We start from the raw sequence: 19190 nt of genomic DNA, 5'->3' as shown, positions 1-19190 counted from the left end.
ACGGCCTCTGATCCTCTTCACCGACACCTTCCTCAACCCTACCGGAGCCGCTTCGCCGACACCTTCCTCAACCCTATCGGAGCTGCTTCGCCGACACCATCGTCAACCCTACCGGAGTAGCTTCGCCTATACCATTCTCAACCCTACCGGGGCCGCTTTGCCAACTCACAAGTCCACGGCCTCATATCCGCTTCCTCGCACCCTCATCCAACCTACCGGAGCAGCTTCTAACGCCCCGTCCATGGCCGCAGATCCGCATCATCGACACCACCCTTAACCCAACCACCGGAGCAGCTCCTGACGCCCCGTCCACGGACACAGATCCTCATCGTCGACACCATCCTTAACCCAATCACCAGAGCAGCTTTTGACGCCCCATCCACGGCCGCAGATCCGCGTTGTCGACACCATCCTTAACCCAACCACCGGAGCAGCTTCAACTACGCCCTTGTCCACTGCCACAGATTCGCTTCGCTCACACCGTAGTCCACCCTACTGGAGCCGCTCCACAAATACCCTACTCGATGGTTCTAGATCTCCTTACCGTACCCCGACAGCTAGCACAGCGTCATCACCCTCAACGTTTCTAACCTGATTCCCACTGTCTGGAGAGATGCCAAGCACCCGCCACGGCCTAGGTACTTGTCACCTTTAAACCCGTCCAGCATCACCTGCCCGATGTACTTCAAATATACTAACCGGTCGATGTTACCTGTTATGCAGCTGGCAAAAACTACAAGGAAGATGTTTCTTCTGGATCTAACAGCTTGGCCAACCAAGATCATGGACTGAGGCATTGCTATGATCTTGTAAGCGCGTCCTCTCTCTTGTATTATTCTGTGCCTGCCAGCGTGCTTTGCTAGGATTTTCGACTAGTAATCCCTTTGTGCAAACAATGATTTCTACTACTGGCTGCTAAATTAGATATGTAGATGTCATACATGATACTACCTCGTACCTCTGTTCCTAAATATATGTCTTTCTAGAGATTCCACTATAGGCTACATATGGAGCAAAATGAGTGAATCTACACTCGAAAATGCATCTATATACATCTGTATGTGGTCCATACTGGAATCTCTACAAATACATATATTTAGGAACAGGGGCAGTACATTACACAAAATCGTAGGTGGCATGTAGGAATTCCAGTGCACTACATTAGGCTCACTTAGAGTGCCTGCTAGTCCAACATATAGAGTCATGGCTAGTTTATGGTACGCACACAATTGTTAATTGGTGGTTTAAATATGTGCAAGGGATATGCAATGTAGTATCATGTAGAGATGTCTGAAATTAGCCGTGTCAACTTGCAGATAGTGTTACACAATGAAAAAGTACAAGATGTATGTGGCAATTTCATGGAACATCGCAAAAAAGGAGAGGCAGCGGTGAGCCTATACAGTGTGCTATGGTACATCACTCCTCCATTGCAATCATAGTGACATGTTATTTGTATGCCAGTTCTATTAGCCAAGTTTCTTAGGGACAGTTATTACGAGTTATCCTAAGAAAATAAGCACCTGTGAATATAAGCTCCATGTAATAAGCCAACCGGTTCTTTTCATTGTGTTTTCAGCTTATCTTTGGTATGATCAGTGGAAAGTCTAGATTGCATTATATTTTTTCCATTTTGCTGCCCATATGGAAATTAATTTGACTTGCAAACATCACAAATTGAACCCAATGTAGTAATTAATATGATAGGAAAACAGACCATCACTATTTGCTCAAAATGCAAATACAAAGATACCATCTACTTGGCACAATCTACTTTGGTCAATGTTTTCCATAGAGATCCCATTGCCTAATTTAAATGAAGAACGCTTGACCCACATTTAAATGAAGAACAATTATTTATTGAAATTCGATGGTCCAAGTGGCTGGTTATTATCGTATAGCAGCACCACCTAAAAGCATCATATAGCAGCAGTAGCTCATAGCAACTCATCATACAGCAGTAGCAGTCTGCAATTCATCATATACCAGCAGAAACTCATAGCAATTCATCATATAGCAGCAGCAGGAGCAGCTCATAACAATTCATCATACAGCAGCAGTAGGAGCAACTCATAGCAATTCATCATATAGCAGCAGCAGGAGCAGCTTGTAGCAACTCATCATATAGCAACAGGAGCGGCTCATAGCAATTCATCATATAGCAGCAGCAGCTCATAGCAACTCATCATACAGCAGCAGCAGCTCATAGCAATTCATCATATAGCAGCAGCAGGAGCAGCTCATAGCAATGCATCATATAGCAGCAGCAGAAGCAGCTCATAGCAATTCATTGTATAGTGGATCAGAATGAAAATTTGGCAAAAAATCATAGGAGTTCCTCACCTTGTTGGATGAGCTCATCCTTCAACAGCACCTCAAGGCCATGGCCTGGGAGGAAGGAAGGGGGAATAAGGTGCCTTCTGCCGCAGTGTGGCATCAGCCGTAGTTGTGCAGCACCCGCCGGAGTAGTGCGTTGGATGAACCACAGTGGAGCAGCTGCTGGAGACCATGAGAATGAGGGGCGGCGCCAGAGGGAGGAACAGCCAGGGAGATTTGCCCCTACCCGTCGGCCATGTAGCCTAGCTGGACATAGCATCGTCGAGGACCAGGCCAGATGGGACCAGTGGCGACGGCTCGCTGGAGGAACCCTAGTGCTGCAGGCAGGGGATCGATGTAGAGGGAAAGGGGAGAGGAGATGCAAGTGGGCAGGGCAATGAATGCTTGCGTGTTTGTTTTTACTTGAGGGTCAGGTGTGACACGGGCGTCAGCAGTTGCATTTTGAGTGTAATATAGGCAGCCAACAGAGTCATTTCACTATTCCCCTTCCCTTCAATTTTTAGTGAGGTTCTACCGGAAACACCCCCCTCCAAAGCGAAATTAGTTAAGCCCAAGCCCATAACTCAAAAATGACTTCTTTACATCTTTTATGGCTTATTTTGACAATATGCCCCGAAAAGGCGGAATCGAACTGGCCCTTAACCTGCAATTCAATTGTGCATGCAATGATGAATCACTCCTGCCTGCTATCTGTACATTTAGGCATCATCATACATGGCATAACCTAATACATGTGCATTCCATTGTAGAATCTGGAATATGCAATGTTTATGCTAGTTCATACGTTGCACATGATGTTTAAATGCCCCTTAAATCTGGTCAGTCAAGTGATGGTCTTTAAGCCTCCTTCTTTGCTTCTTTTCTTGATATGTAAGATTTGCTCACACATCTGTTCAATTGCTTGTTTGCATCAGCCAGCCATACTAGGACAGTTTGCTTTGATTACTTGCTGTTCTTGACCTAACACTCTAACAGAGCTTGTCAACGATTTAAACACTAAGGGCTGCTGAGGGAGTCCTGGATTAGGGGGTATCCGGACAGCCGGACTATATCCTTCGGCCGGACTGTTGGACTATGAAGATACAAGATTGAAGACTCCGTCTCATGTCCGGATAGAACTCTACTTGGCGTGGAAGGCAAGCTAGGTGATACGGATATGTATATCTCCTCCTTTGTAACCGACGTTGTGTAACCCTAGCCCCCTCCGGTGTCTATATAAACCGGAGGGTTTTAGTCCATAGGACAACATACAATCATACCATAGGCTAGCTTCTGGGGTTTAGCCTCTCCGATCTCATGGTAGATCAACTCTTGTACTACTCATATTATCATGAATACTCAAGCAGGACGTAGGGTTTTACCTCCATCAAGAGGGCCCGAACCTGTGTAAAACATCGTGTCCCCAGCCTCCTGTTACCATCCGCCTTAGATGTACAGTTCGGGACCCCCTACCCGAGATCCGCTGGTTTTGACACCGACGTTGGTGCTTTCATTGAGAGTCCCTCTGTGTCGTTACCGTTAGACTTGATGGCTCCTTCGATCATCGATAGTGATGCAGTCCAGGATGAGACTTTTCTCCCCGGACAGATCTCTGTATTTGGCGGCTTCGCACTGCGGGCCAACTCGCTTGGCCATCTGGAGCAGATCGAGAGTTACGCCCCTGGCCATCAGGTCAGGTTTGGAAGCTTAAACTACACGGCTGATATCCGCGGAGACTTGATCTTCGACGGATTCGAGCCCCTCCCTAGTGCGCCACACGGCCACGATGAGCATGATCTAGCTCTGCCATCGGACAGTTTCCAGGAGATCGCGCCGGCAACCGCTCCGACCCTCAATTCGGAGCCAGCTGCGCCTTCCATGGGCGGGTGGATAGACCCCGCCACGGAGGCCGCACTCTCATCGGCGATCGAGCCAAATATCGACCTTACCCTTCACGAGAGTCGTGATGCCGTTCTGCCGGATCCTTTGCCGGCCACGGACTCCGAACCGCCTGCGCCCGTGCCTATCGAATCCAATTGGGCGCCGATCATGGAGTTTACCTCCGTGGATATCTTTCAGCACTCGCCCTTCGGCAACATACTGAACTCATTAAGATCTCTCTCCTTGTCAGGAGAGTCCTGGCCGAACTATGTCCGGCAGGATTGGGGTGCGGATGACGAAGAAATTCGCCGCCCACCCACCACCCACTTAGTAGCCACTTTCGACGATTTGACCGACATGCTCGACCTCGACTCCGAAGACATCGACGGTATGGACGACGATGCAGGAGACGAACAGGAACCACTGCCCACAGGGCAATGGACGCCCACCTCATCATATGATGTATACATGGTGGACATACCCAAAGAAAACAACGATGAGGAACAGAAGGACGCAACAAAGGGTTGTTCCCTTGAGAAGCAGTCAAAGCGGCGGCATAAGCACCGCTCCAAATCCCGCCTCGGCAGAAACAGCGGTCACATAGACCTAGCGATAGAGCAGGGTGAACCATCACCCGACTAGGGCAACACGGAGAATCAAACCGAACAACCCGACTCCATCAAAGATAACAGTCCGGACGACATCACACCGGACAGGCGCCCAGAGCAACAGAACGCCCATCAAAGGCTTGTTGCCTCTGCGAGGAGTCTGAAAAAGCAGAAGCAAAGGCTCAAGGCTGCGCAAGACACACTCAGAATTAGATGGAGTGAAGTACTCAACACTGCAGCGAAGTACGGCGGTAATCGCCACACCAAGAGCTACCCGAAGCAAAAGTTGCTACCTGAATTCGACGAGGACCTTAGATCCCCCGCAATTAGAAAATAAAACGGCCATCCGGTCGGATAGACGACCTCGCGGCCAATATAGAGCGGCAAACGACGCCACACATAAGCCAGTACGCGATCCACGCGAGGGCTCGCATCAAAAGGACGGCGCAACCAGATCCATATACGGGCCACGCAAGCGCACTACAGTATGCAATACAACACAACAAACATCCGAACAACACAGTACACCCAAATACAGGGGTGCCGCACACCCCCTATGTTTCACCGATAAGGTGCTGGACCATGAATTTCCAGAGGGATTCAAACCCGTAAACATCGAGGCGTACGACGGAACAACAGACCCTGGGGTCTGGATCGAGGACTATATCCTCCATATCCACATGGCTAGAGGAGACGATCTCCACGCCATCAAGTACTTACTCCTCAAGCTCAAAGGGCCAGCTCGGCACTGGCTTAAAAGCCTCCCCGAAAACTCCATTGGAAGCTAGGAAGAGCTCGAAGACGCCTTTCGGGCAAATTTTCAAGGGACCTATGTCCGACCACCGGATGCAAACGATTTAAGTAATATAACTCAAAAGCCTGGAGAGTCAGCCCGAAAGCTTTGGAACAGGTTCCTCACTAAGAAGAACCAAATAGTAGACTGTCCGGACGCCGAAGCCTTAGCAGTTTTCAAGCACAGCGTTCGAGACGAATGGCTCGCCAGACACCTCGGCCAAGAAAAGCCACGAACAATGGCAGCATTAACAAGCCTCATGACCCGCTTTTGCGCGGGCGAGGATAGCTGGTTAGCCCGATGCAGCACCAGCGACAGAAGTACATCCGAAGTCAGGGGCGGAAACGGGAAATCACGACGCAACAAAAAGAAGCGCCGGAATAAAGAAGACAGCCCGAAGAGCACAACGGTAAACGCCGGATTCAGAAGCTCTCGGCCAGGTCAGCAAAAGCCGCCCTCCAAAGGCAACAGAGACGAACTGTCCAGCCTAAACAAGATTCTGGACCAAATATGTCAGATCCATAGTACCCCCGACAAACCTGCAAATCATACCCATAGAGAATGTTGGGTCTTCAAGCAGTCCGGCAAGCTCAACGTCGAACATAAGGGGCAGGATACACCAAGCGAAGACGAGGATGAGCCTCGCAAGCAAAGCACTGGGGAACAGAAGAAATTCCCACCTGAACTTAAAACAGTCAACGTGTTACATGTAATAAAGGGGAGAAACAAAGCGGCACTCCCAGAGACACATGCCCCCGGGCCTATCACCGCGGAATTTTGCCACTAGTCGTCCCAACTGATCACTTTCGACCATCGGGATTACTCAGCAAGTGTCCAGCGTGCAGTATGGGCTGCCTTGGGTTTAGACCCAGTAATTGACGGATACCACTTCACACGAGTTTTGATGGACGGCGACAGTAGTTTAAATCTAATATATCAGGACACAGTACGCAACATGGGGATAGACCCATCAAAAATTAGCAATAGCAACACTACCTTTAAAGGAGTAATGCCAGGCCCAGAAGCCGATTGCACGGGCTCCCTGCTACTAGAGGTTATATTCGGCTTCCCCGATAACTTCCGCAGCGAAAAATTAACCTTCCATATCGCTCCGTTCCAAAGCGGCTATCAAGCACTACTCGGACGCGAAGCTTTCGCTCGCTTTAACGCAATACCGCATTATGCATCCCTCATGCTTAAGATGCCCGGTCCACGCGGCATCATTACAGTAAATAGAAATATTGAGCGCTCCTTGCGTGCAGAAGACCATGTGGCTGCCTCGGCATCCGCACACTAAATGGCCTCACTAACTAAAGCATCTGACATGTCGTTAAGACCACAGACACGGTTGGACAAGTCCGGCGCAGTTATATGTAATTGATACAGGTTTGATGGCTATACCCCTATTACAATACATGGGGCTCAACGCGCGCAAACAAGTGGCAATTAGGCTCAAGTTTACTCATCTTGAACTGTACATATTTTCTTTAGTACAACCTACCTTTTTGCACGGCAACTTCTCAACTAAGTTCCTCTCTTTTACAGATGACCATTGTGCTACACCCGTCCAGGATATGGCACAACGGAGACACAGGCGCTGACGTGCAGCAGGGACTCGTTCCAAGGATTCTTTTTAGATTAAGACCCTGCGTAAACCTTTTTTACTGTCTCTTGTTGATACACATCCCCCGAACTCTCAGTACAATTGAGAAGGATGCTGACGTATTGGCATGTGGCCACGTCAGAAAATTGCGCGTACCTGGACACCAGGGGCTTATTTGAAAGGGCATTGTCTAGGCCCGGTTCACACCATAAAGACCGAATACCTTAGGGAGTGTTTAGCGTCGCGAGTTTGGCCTTATATGCATTAGCTCCGAATCATGTCTTTGGTCAAATGTTGGGTTTGCCCGGCTCCTGTGTTTTGCTGCCTTACGTTCCACTCTATCAGCTAAGGCGGCACCAGGAGAACTACTGCGATTGTGCCCTGGTTCATCCAGACGAACACCTCAGTAGAGAAAGCCGAAAACTGACTGTCGTGACATAGCGTGAGACTGGTCAACTACTCGGTGACCTACCAGAATCTTCAGGATTCCTCTGCCTTAACGAAGGGCTGTTTCCCGGCCAGGCACGTCGCACCCCGAGTTCGGGTGAGTGCGGAGCCACCAGGGGCTATATAGTAGCTCCACTATCAAACTCCTCCGGCTAAGTGAAAGTGTTAAAGCATTATAGTCCGGTTGCCTAGTCCGCTGCGCTATCACCTCCTTAATGGACCAAGACGTTGGATCAAGTGTGAACACGCGTCTTCTGCGAACACCCCCGCATTATATGCATGGGGGCTGAAGCCGACGACTGTAATCTTTCAGGTTATATACATATATACATAAACGGCCGCACAGGAGGCATCATAATACTTTCGGGCAAAAATATAAATACAGCCTTGATAAATTTAATAAAACATTGTTTTTACATTGGGAATACATGAAACTCAAACATAATATTCTTCGAGCACTGGGCCTCTATCGAATGAGCGCCTTCAAGAACTTCTTCAAAATAGTGCTCGGCAGCCACTCGGCCTATGGCCGAACCCTGCGCCGCAACAGTGGTAGCATCCATCTCCGCCCAGTATGTTTTGACACGGGCAAGGGCCATCCGCGAGCCTTCTATGCACGCCGACCTCTTCATCGCATTAATGTGCGGCACCGCATCAAGGAACTGCTGCACCAAGCTAAAATAGCTGTTCAGCTTTGGCCTTTCCAGCCACAGATAATCCACAACAGACCTCATGGCGAGTCTAGACAATCTATTGAGCTCGGCCCATTCGGCAAGCTGATCAGTCAATGGAAGCGGACGCTCTGGAACGTTAAATTGCGACCAGAATAGCTTGTCCACTTCACAATCTGTTTGATCTCGGAAGTATTCAGCCGCATCGACAGCGCTCGCCGCCAAGTTCAGCTATGCGTCTGCCGAACTCCACAACCGATCCAGAGGGGCATACCGAGGATCTCCAAACTTCCTCCGCAGCATAAAGGGCTTCCCAACCACAATATCCCCGGCTTCACGCAGTTCCTCCTTCTTTGCTCTCATTGCAGAGCGGGTGTCTTTGGTCGTCATCGTGGCCTTTTCCAGGTTCGTCGCCTTTGCCTGGTTTTCTTCTTCAAGAAGCTGGCAGCGGTCGGCAGTATCTTTCAACTTTCTAGTCATCTTGGCCACTTTTCCTTTGGTCTCGCTATGCATGGCCTTCTCGACTCTTAACTCTTCGGCCGCCTTCAAAGCGGTCGCGTTACTACTCCTTGCTTGCTCCTTGGCTCGGGAAAGCTCCGCCCGAAGTGTCTCCACGGTGGCAGCTCCATCTGCAGTCACAACATATTAAAGATACTGGCATCACGCCGCTCTTACTATGTGACATTCACCAGAAAAATCACCTACCCTGTGCCTCATCGAGCCGCTTGCTAACAAGCTCGATGTCGGCATCCGCTGCATCCAGTTGCCGCTTTAGTTCGGCAAACCCATCAGTTCGGCTAGCCACCGGAGCTTCAACCACCTGCACATAAAGGCGGTTTGGTTATTACCTGGGACTATGATCCTCTGTTCGCTGCCGTTCTCGACGACAACCAGAGTCTCAGGGGTTACTATCTACACAGGGCACACCTAAAACTGTGTGGTACTATCACAAATGTATATCATTTCACATACCTCAAAGCCCGTCAGTAGACTCATAAAGGCTTCATGAAACCCGCTTTCGGTGGACAAAATCCTTTCCATCACCGTACCCATCAATGTACGGTGCTCTGCCGAGATAGCCGCTCGCTCTAGCAGATCCCTTAGTACGTCCGACCGCATGCCAGACGGTGCCGGACTCTTTCGGTTGCTCCCTTCAAGAGCCGGATACTGGGGACTTCGGGTGACCATACGATTATCTTCTGGCCGCGCCGGATCCGGAGAGACCCTCCATGACGACACTTCAAGGTCGCCTGCTCCTTGAGCTAGGGAATCCGGGGGAGGCGTTTCGCTCTCCACCATCTCCAGAAGAAGATCCCCTGAAGACGAGCTCTGCTGAGAAGGGCTAAGATCCAAACTACAAGATAAACACTTCGGTCATTTTCCTGCTGAGAAGTAAGGTAGGATATCTCCACTATTAAGTATTTTTTGATTACTTACAGCTCGTTAGAGGGCTGATCCCCGTGCGGACATTATGCGGCAAGAGCACCCTCCGAGGCAGGACCCTCTGGTGGAGATTTCTTCTCCCGTTTGGAAACCTTGGTTTCCGGATCTTCAGAGGTAGTCATTTTCCTTCCCTGGGGCCAGAGAATGTAAGATTCTTCCCCTTGGTTATCCTCCCTCACGGAGGCGCTCATTCCCTCAGTTGGAACAGGTAGCGGTGGAGGCCCGCTTTCGCCCTCTTTATTCCCCCCTTCATCTTCCTCTGAGGGCACCGGGCGAGGTGCTCGCTCGAGAATCTTTTCGAGCACCGGATTGTCCAAGCCTTCAGGAAGGGGGGCCGAACACCGGATCATCTTCGCCTTTGTTATCTAGTCCTGGTCAAAGAGCGATTCTTCAGAATGATGTCATGATAAATAAAAAGACGGTGTGTTCGGCTAGGGGATTACGTACTTGGGCCGCGGTGCGGTTGCTGCTCAGGCCCACGTCCTCGGTGGTGTCCGGACACTCAATTTGGGGTCCGAAGAACGATTTGTACATCTCCTCGTGCGTCAGGCCGAGGAAATTCTGAATAGTGCGCGGTCCTTCCGGGTTGAACTCCCACATGCGGAGGGGCCGGCATTTGCAAGGCCGGACTCGACGAACCAGCATAACTTGCATTACCATAACCAGACTGAAATCTCCCTCGAAGAGATCTCGGACGCGGTTCTGCAGCATAGGCACATCCTTGGCTGGACCCCAGCTCAGCCCCCTGCTAATCCATGACATCAGTTGTGGTGGAGGGCCCGAGCGAAAGGTGGGGCCAGCTACCCACTTGGCACTTTGGGGAGCTATGATCTAAAACCACTCCCGTTGCCACAATCCGGACACCTCTGGAAAGGAACCCTTCGGCCATGGAGCCCCGACAATTTTGCTTATTAGAGCACCTCCGCACGTTGCGTGCTGCCCTTCGACCATCTTCGGCTTCACATCAAAGGTCTTGAGCCACAGGCCGAAATGAGGGGTAATGCGGAGGAAGGCCTCACAAACAACAATGAATGACGAGATGTGAAGGAGGGAATCCGGGGCTAGATCGTGAAAATCCAGCCTGTAATAGAACATAAGACCCCTAACAAAGGGATCCAGAGTGAGGCCTAGTCCTCGGAGGAAGTGGGAGACGAACACGACGCTCTCGTTGGGTTCGGGAGTAGGGATGACCTGCCCTAGGGTGGGCAGCCTATGCGAAAATTCGGCAGTCAGGTATCTGGCCTCCCTTAACTTCTTCATGTCCTCCTCCGTGACAGAGGAGGGCATCCACCGGCCCTGAAGGCTGGATCCGGACATGATTGAAGGTCCGAAGCACCTGACCTGGACTTTGGGTGTTAGAACTCAAGGTGGGGGAAGGATTCGATTGAGCACGGGAGGGAAAAAAGTAAAAGCCTTGTCCCTTTATAAAGAGGGTGAATGTCAAGCGTCCTCCTCGTGGCCGTTTGGGACTTGCCTAAAATCTAGGACTCCTAGGCACGGTTGGGTTACCCACGTCCGTATTGATGAGAATCCCGTAATAAGGGGAACACGATCTCTGCTTTGACAAGACGTGTCAAGACCGCCTCGCGTTATGTGTGGGGCTGGTTAAGAAAAAACGGTTCAAATAATTACCAGGCCGTGGCGTGATGTCATACTACCAAAACGTGTCAGCAGATTAGATTTGTGGTAATATTATTCTCTCTACGGTGGTATGTGAAACTTATTTTGTAGGGTCGGACACTATCCTTGTATTAAAATTCTTCCGTTGCATTCGGAGGAGGAACCTGCCTTGAAATGCCGAAGACAACACTGCACGCCGGACTCATCGTCATTGAAGCCTGGTTCAGGGACTTCTGAGGGAGTCCTGGATTAGGGGGTATCTAGACAGCCGGACTATATCATTTGTCCGGACTGTTGGACTATGAAGATACAAGATTGAAGACTTCGTCCCGTGTCCGGATAGAACTCTACTTGGCGTGGAAGGCAAGCTAGGCGATACGGATATGTATATCTCCTCCTTTGTAACCGACCTTGTGTAACCCTAGCCCCCTCCGGTGTCTATATAAACCGGAGGGTTTTAGTCCGTAGGACAACATACAATCATACCATAGGCTAGCTTCTAGGGTTTAACCTCTCCGATCTCGTGGTAGATCAACTCTTGTACAACTCATATTATCAAGAATAATCAAGCAGGACGTAGGGTTTTACCTCCATCAAGAGGGCCCGAACCTGGGTAAAACATCGTGTCCCCAGCCTCCTGTTACCATCCGCCTTAGACGCACAGTTCGGGACCCCCTACCCGAGATCTGCCGGTTTTGACACTAACAGCTGCTGTAGTGGGGCCTTGTCTAACTCATAGGTGACATAAAGGTTTGGCTGTACACTACAGTAGGCTCTCCAAGATACCTGGAGATCCAGTTTGAAGGTATGCCTAGTTTTTACATAGTGCAGACATAGTAAATGCTCATTTCATTGTGTGCAAGTGCATGAGATGTGGCATGTTTCATTATGTGGTGTTGTTTTGTTATAATCTCATCCTTTTGTGTTCATAGACTGGAAAGTATGCATATTTATCTTCCAAGGAGATGAGTAACTAGTTTGTGCCACCTTGCAGAGGGGGTGCAATGAAGATAAGATTGAGGATTTCCAAGTATAAGATGTTAGGAAGGATCCTTGCAAGAGAAGTAGGAGCTGCGCTGAGCCTCTTCAACCTGCTAAGGTAAGTCACTGTATGCAACTCAACAGTTCAATTCCTTGTTTGTTTCAGGCATAGTTAATTTTCTCTTTTCAATTGCTTTTATTTATCCTCAGTTAATGAGATGCCCAAATAATCATGCCTGATGTTTGGTACTTGTATCACTATTAATTGACATAATTAAAGGCCTTACCATTTAATTACTCTGCCGAAGTGTGCCTGAAGCTTTGAAGTCTATTAACCAACTATTATTGCATGAGGCTCACAATCTAGTTTATACTACGCTAATGATTGCACAGTTTTGCCTGCTGTAGTATGTTTGTATGAAACCCTCTGTTGTTCATTATGCTCCCTAAGAATTTAATTGAGGCACAGAATGGCCAACTGCTTGCTTACTTATACGCAACGTGTTGTCTAAATTTGTAACTTGTCTGTGTTTTTGATTGGGCCCCAACATCATGCTCCTCTGGTGAGCTAAGAGGGATTTCTGTATGCAGGCTGCACAGACTATATTTTTTATAATTTTTAAAATATCACCTGCTTATGCTTCATGACGTGTAACATTTTTTTAAAGTGACGTGTAACATTATTGTTAGTCCTGTTTTGCCATGTAGTACAAAATAGTGTCTTGTTCGCTTCACTGTTGTAACTATGTTTTTGCCCTAGTCATGTGTACTTACAGAAACATTTCAGGATGAAGTGACATCAACACAAAGATCTACGAGCATTGCAGTATGGCCATTACCGAATGATTATGGATTGGAATTGGAATGTGCTGATGTTCTCGAGTATCAACTAGAGGTGGCAAGACAACATGTACATGATTGTCAACGTATAATCAACAAGTTGAGACTGGACATGCAGGTATTAGATGCAGGAGTCAAAAAATGAAACAAGACACTGAGGTGACCATGAAGGAATTGGAGATTTTGCAGACTAAAATTTGTGCTATCTGAATCCGGCGAATCCTATTTTCTGAAGAGATTATAGTTCAAATGGAGTTAAGTTGATGCGCGTCCATGATGTATGAGCTGTATTTGCCCAGTGTATGTAATTTGTTGTTTGTGTATGCTTTATTATCACCTGTGCCGAACCATAATTCCCAGTGGGTATAATCGGCCGTAATTTCTTTATTGTATAGTGTAGGATTATTCTACCTTTCTATGCCTTGATCTCTTTGTTGTATAGTGTATGCTTTTTAGGGGTGATAGTATTGAGTAGGATAATTCTTTGAATATGCTATATCATTCCAACAGGGGCCAACTCACCCGACCATGGCCCTTCACGGGCCGTCGGATCCATGGGCCTTCTACGTCTCATAGGATCCATGGGCCTTCTACATCTCGTAGGATCCATGGGCCTTCTACGTCTCGTAGGATCCATGGGCCTTCTACGTCTCGTAGGATCCATGGGCCTTCTACGTCTTGTAGGATCCATGGGCCGCCGACTCATTTATGGGTCTTGTACGGGCCTTTAATGGGCCGTAGACGGGCCTTTAATGGAAATCATACGTTTTATGGGCTGACCATAACGGGCCGTTAATAGGCCGTATTTGGTGATGCTATGAAAATGGCCCAACAGACTAACGGTCCACAAACGGGCCGACTATAACGACGGGCTGAATTTGGCCCACAAGCAGAAAATGACAGTAACGGGCCGTAAGTAACCGAATGCTGGAAATGAGCTCAAGAATAAATGGGCCCTCAAAAGGCCAAAAGTTAACTTGGGCTGGAAATGGCCCAACGGAATAACGGGTCGTTAATGGGTATAAAGTGATACACTATTCATTATGGGCCAGTTTCACCACGGGCCATTAATGCGTGTGAAGTAATACACTGTTCATTACGGGCCAGTTTCAGCAGGGGGCGCTAATGGGCCAAGAGTTACAAAGGGCCTCATATGGGCCGAAAGACGTCATGGGCTATACATGGGCCAGAAGTGAAAACGGGCTGGAATCATATTGGACGGCCCAGATGACACTACTGGGCCTAATTCAGATAGGGTGTAATGGGCCTTGGGTTAGCGGGCTGTAAATGGGCTATATGCGAATAGGCCGTTAACCGGCTTTCCACGGGCCGACCTGCCAGCTTTTGACCAAGTCAAACGGGCCGGCCTTTTCACAGGAATGGGCCACTGTTGGGCCGTGCCACGTGTCAACATATCATAGGCGCCTTCTATCCAGTGAGTGGATGACATCTATCCCAACGATGAGCCGACACGTGTTTCCTCTAGCCAATGATGATTTTACACGTGGAAAATCTTCATTGGTCAGGGCTGTTAACGGGTTATCGGATCCAAAACCCGACCCGATAGCTTAACGGCGTTCCGTTACGGTGGATGCCACGTGTCGGTCACCCTTGACGAAAGCACTTCTGTGACGGCGATTTATTGTCATGGAAGTGGACACTTCCGTGATGATAATTTTGGTAATGTCATGGAATACTTCTACGACAACACAGGTATGACTATATTGATTTTGTCATAAATTTGTCATGGATGTGCATGCATGACAAAAAATGTGACCTACTGTGACAAACACGTATCATCATAGAAGTGTATTTTTTGTAGTGTTTGGGGCTGGCCTGGACGTGCTTCTTGCAATACTCGATGACCTTTGGGAGGATCTTGGAGTCGACTTTGGGGAGCGGGATGCCGTTATCGGCGCGCTCGTGCTCGATCATGTGGCGGATGGTTTGCGACTCCATGGCAACTGCCTCATCAATCTCAAATTTCTCACCGTCCGAGCTCTTGAGCGTGATCATTTTCCTCTCGCCTTCCACGGCCGCATCGATAGGAGGATTGGGAGGCAAAACGAAACCGTAGCAACAAGTCGCGGCGGTGGAAGAGCGAACGTAATAAATACTACATCAACGGGCAACATAACCATAAGTAATTAATTCATGGAAACAACCAAAGAATTCTGGATGACTCAGCAGAAATGTCATTGCATTTCCAGATTCTAGCAAGAACCTGCTAAGACCAAACACAAATAACTGAATAAGAGCAAGAGACTGTTTTTTGTTGTTGTATCCACAGAGAGAAATGTGTCTGCAACTTGTCACTTGATTACATTGTGAGTGCAACCCATGACCGCCTAGAGAATCCATGTTGAAAGAAGCACATTTGGCTCGGGCATACAAAACAAAAAAAGAAGAAGATAAAATTTCCTTTGAGGCAAGGTAAGTGCATATTCGTCGGTCCATGAAAAATTGCATTGAGCCATTGAGGTAAGTGCTAATAACATATATGCTTATATACGGTACATAGCCATGCATCTTATCTACCAAGAAGAGATTTGCTAGCTGCGGAAACTGAAATTGTTGACATTAAAAGCATAGATGGACTGAATCTTGTCTAAAACCTAGGGACAGACGGACTAACGTAACGAACGAGAATATCAAGTGTCCAACTTTCTACTGCTGGAATTTAGTCTATTTTAGGACAGCCCAATAACTATTTCAGAAATTTCTAAATAAATCCTAGAGGCCCACTTAGCCCATTTGTGCAAGACAAGGTATTCTACTAAAGTTTAGTCCCATACTGCTAGTTTAGTGGGAGTTGGACCTCCTTATAAGGGAGGTTCTTTCCCCACTTCTATGAGCATGAGAACAAGAGGGACATCCACGTGCGCTCCTCTTCCGCCGCCCGCCAGAAGATCCTCTTCCTCTCACCACAAAGTTCCTAAGCACTTCGCTGCTACTATGATCTTCCCCATCCCGACTTGTGGCATGCACCGCAGGTCAGGACAGTAGGCCTCCGAAACTGCACCTTTTGAGTCCTGTATGGGAGAAGCGTGATAAGGTTTTTGGGGAGCGCTCAGCGCGACTACTGACTTCTTCGTCATGGACGCCCCGGACTCCGACGCGTGCACCGCAGGTCAGGACAGTAGGCCTCCGAAACCGCACCTTTTGAGTCCTGTACGGGAGAAGGGTGATAAGGATTTTGGGGAGCGCTCAACGCGACTACTGACTTATTCGTCACGGACGCCCCGGACTCCGACGACAACTTCTTCTCAGACGTCGACAACCTCCTCGACGACATGGCTGGCGAGGACACCGACCCTAAGACCGGTGCATCTACTCCCGTTATGTATGTTCTCATACTCTTCCTGTTAGAGGTTCTGTCAAAACTTCTTGCTCTAGTGTCTGTTCTAGATGTGTTCGGTTCTAGTTCATATGCAGATGCTATTTACCTTCCCTCTGTCAAATTACATGACTTGTTTTATCTCTGCTATATTAGTCATGCTTTATCTAATATTTCTATTAATAAAATCATTCGGTAAATTGCTCATATTTCCAAGAATCCAAAAACCTTATTATAGGCAATTTACCCCGAGTGGTTTTGCTGCTTCCATGAAACCTCCTATGTTTGAGGGTATCCACTATAATTAAGAGGTGGCGCGTGAGAGAGTCTTATGGTTTCACACTACTAGGAAAAAGCTTATAGACAGATGCTTACTAGTAGCGCGCTATATTGCCCCGCGCTACTACTACTTACTAGTAGCGGGTGGCAAAAAAAACACGCTACTAGTAAATATCTCTAACCGTGCCCCGCGAACAAACCATACTAGTAGCGCGGGTTCTAAAACCTATGCTACTACTATGTGCATAGCTGTAGCGCATGCACGACAACCGCGCTACTAGTATACTCCCACCCTCACCGCACGCCACCAACAGTCCCACTCCACCCTCCACCCGCCCCGTTTATATCCCAAAAAAATTCACCCGACCCCCGATCCAGATCCCCTCCACCGCCGGCCACCCACCCACCGCCGACGGCGATCTCTCGTCCACAGCCGACCTCCCCTCCATCGCCAACGCCGACGCCCCCATCCTCTCCCCCTCCACTTCTCTCCCTAGCGACGACCACATCGGGGGCTCCTGGATCCGCGCCGCCATCGAGCTGGGCCGCCAAGGTCAGCTCCTTCCCCACAATGACTGTCGCCGTAGGGAGGAGGTGATTGACGGGGCAGCCACCATCGACCTCACCCCGTCTACTTTTTCTCGGGACGCCGCGCTCCTTCTCCACAACCACCGCCACCGCCACCGCCGCCGCCGCAGGGAGACGAGGATTCACGGGGTCGCCACAATGCAACCTCCCCCGTGTACCATGTTTCAGCTGCTGCTGCTGTCGCCATGGTTTGTGTGACGCCTCTCCTAATTCAGTATTTTTTCCCTGGTATAACCTAGTTGCAAGGTCAGGGGAAATCGTCTCCGTTTGTCTGTAGTCGACGGGAGTAGTCTGATTATTAATAATTCGATAAAGGGGAGATGCGCCCTTTAGCTTACCACCACGTGTAGTTTAGCAAATCAGAGCTCCAAGTACTGCTACTTATATGCAAAATTCCAAATTTCATGGACAAACCTTGTTCTCTTGCCATGGAATTAGAGGCAAACGAATCTGGGTTTACCAGAATAGTTATCATTGGGGCAGTGAAAATTAGAGTATGTGCTTCCTTTTGCTTGGGGGAGTTCTGTGCTGTGTTTTGTCCATTTTGAACCTTGTATCATTGTCAATTGCTTAGTACAATATGTTCTGATTGATCTGCTGGCCAACATGCCGGACAAAGCCTTAATGATTACACTCGAATTGAAGGAAGCCAACATTGATTTGTTTTGCTCTCTCGAATTATTTGCTGAACGTAATATGTGTTGTTGCCTGATCTTAATCCGCAGGAATGTATGTGGCAAACCGTACTTCAGACAAGATCAGTCATCTCATAGATAATGTCTACGTCTGTCGCTCTGGATTTGTAAGTGTTTTATATTTCTGCAAAAGATTGGGCACATTATTTAGACACATCATGTCATTTCTCATATTTGTTATCAACGCCCAGAGCATGTTGCAAGTTGGATGATAGTCGGTGGATGGGATAAATATGAGGGGGGCCAAATTTACTCAGTCCCTCTTGGTGGAACGATCTTGAGGAAGCCATTCGCAATTAGAGGTAAGCTTTCCCCAATAGATGTGGAGCATTCCTTGCCTATACTTGAATTTACATCCTTGAGTAGCTTCTAGCACTTGTTTACAACAAACCTGGTGCAGTCTGGCAGGCTTGTACTCACTTACTTGCTTGTGGTTTGTAAAACACATTGGGTTATAATCACACTTCTTATCTTGGTTTAATGCAATCTGGTTGCACTTAGTGCTGAGAAACACCGAGCATACAGTTGTGCTAATCCAGCTTTAGTGTATGCTATACCAGGTGCAGATTCTCACACTTCTATGTTATTGTTGTCCTTTTTCAGGATCTGGTTCCAGTTACCTGTATGGCTTGATGGATCATCAATGGAAAGAGGGTATGACCCAGGAAGAAGCTGAGGTACATCATTTAGTTTCTTCTGAGGAACTTTAGAGTATCCGTAGATCTTTTCCGGTTAAAAAAGAAGTGCTAGGACATACTTCCTACGTCCCAAAATAAGTGCCGTGGCTTTAGTTTGAATTTGTTAATAGTACTTTTTCGTTGACTTGATGCAATTTGCGTACTAACAAGTTTTCACTTCCCGACGTGGGTGTAGACGTGATTGACGCTGACTAGCACGGCCCGGTGGCGCTGTGCTATTCAACCACTCGGAGGTGTACTTCACCGTGAAGCCCGGTGGCCACGTCGCATAGATGATCGTCGAGGTGATTTCGACGCCGGAGGTCGCCGAGGTGGAGGACCTCGACGCCATCGTTCGAGGGAGGGAGGATTCGTGTCCAACGACATCTGAACTCCGAGCCTTGTAGATAC

At 48.4% G+C, this 19190-nt stretch overlaps 1 pseudogene; it reads right to left on the bottom strand.

Annotated features, from left to right (window-relative positions):
- The window catches only part of LOC125537699 (SKP1-like protein 1), a 58823-nt pseudogene extending 43278 nt beyond the window's left edge, over positions 1-15545 (bottom strand).
- Between the last annotated feature and the right edge of the window lie 3645 nt (positions 15546-19190).

This window comes from Triticum urartu, chromosome 2A (genome assembly GCF_056163025.1).
Source record: "Triticum urartu cultivar PI428250 chromosome 2A, HENAU_Tu73, whole genome shotgun sequence".
In the NCBI taxonomy this organism is placed as follows: Eukaryota; Viridiplantae; Streptophyta; class Magnoliopsida; order Poales; family Poaceae; genus Triticum; species Triticum urartu.
The sequence above is the reverse complement of the archived record's forward strand: the minus strand, read 5'-3'. Positions and strand labels throughout refer to the sequence as shown.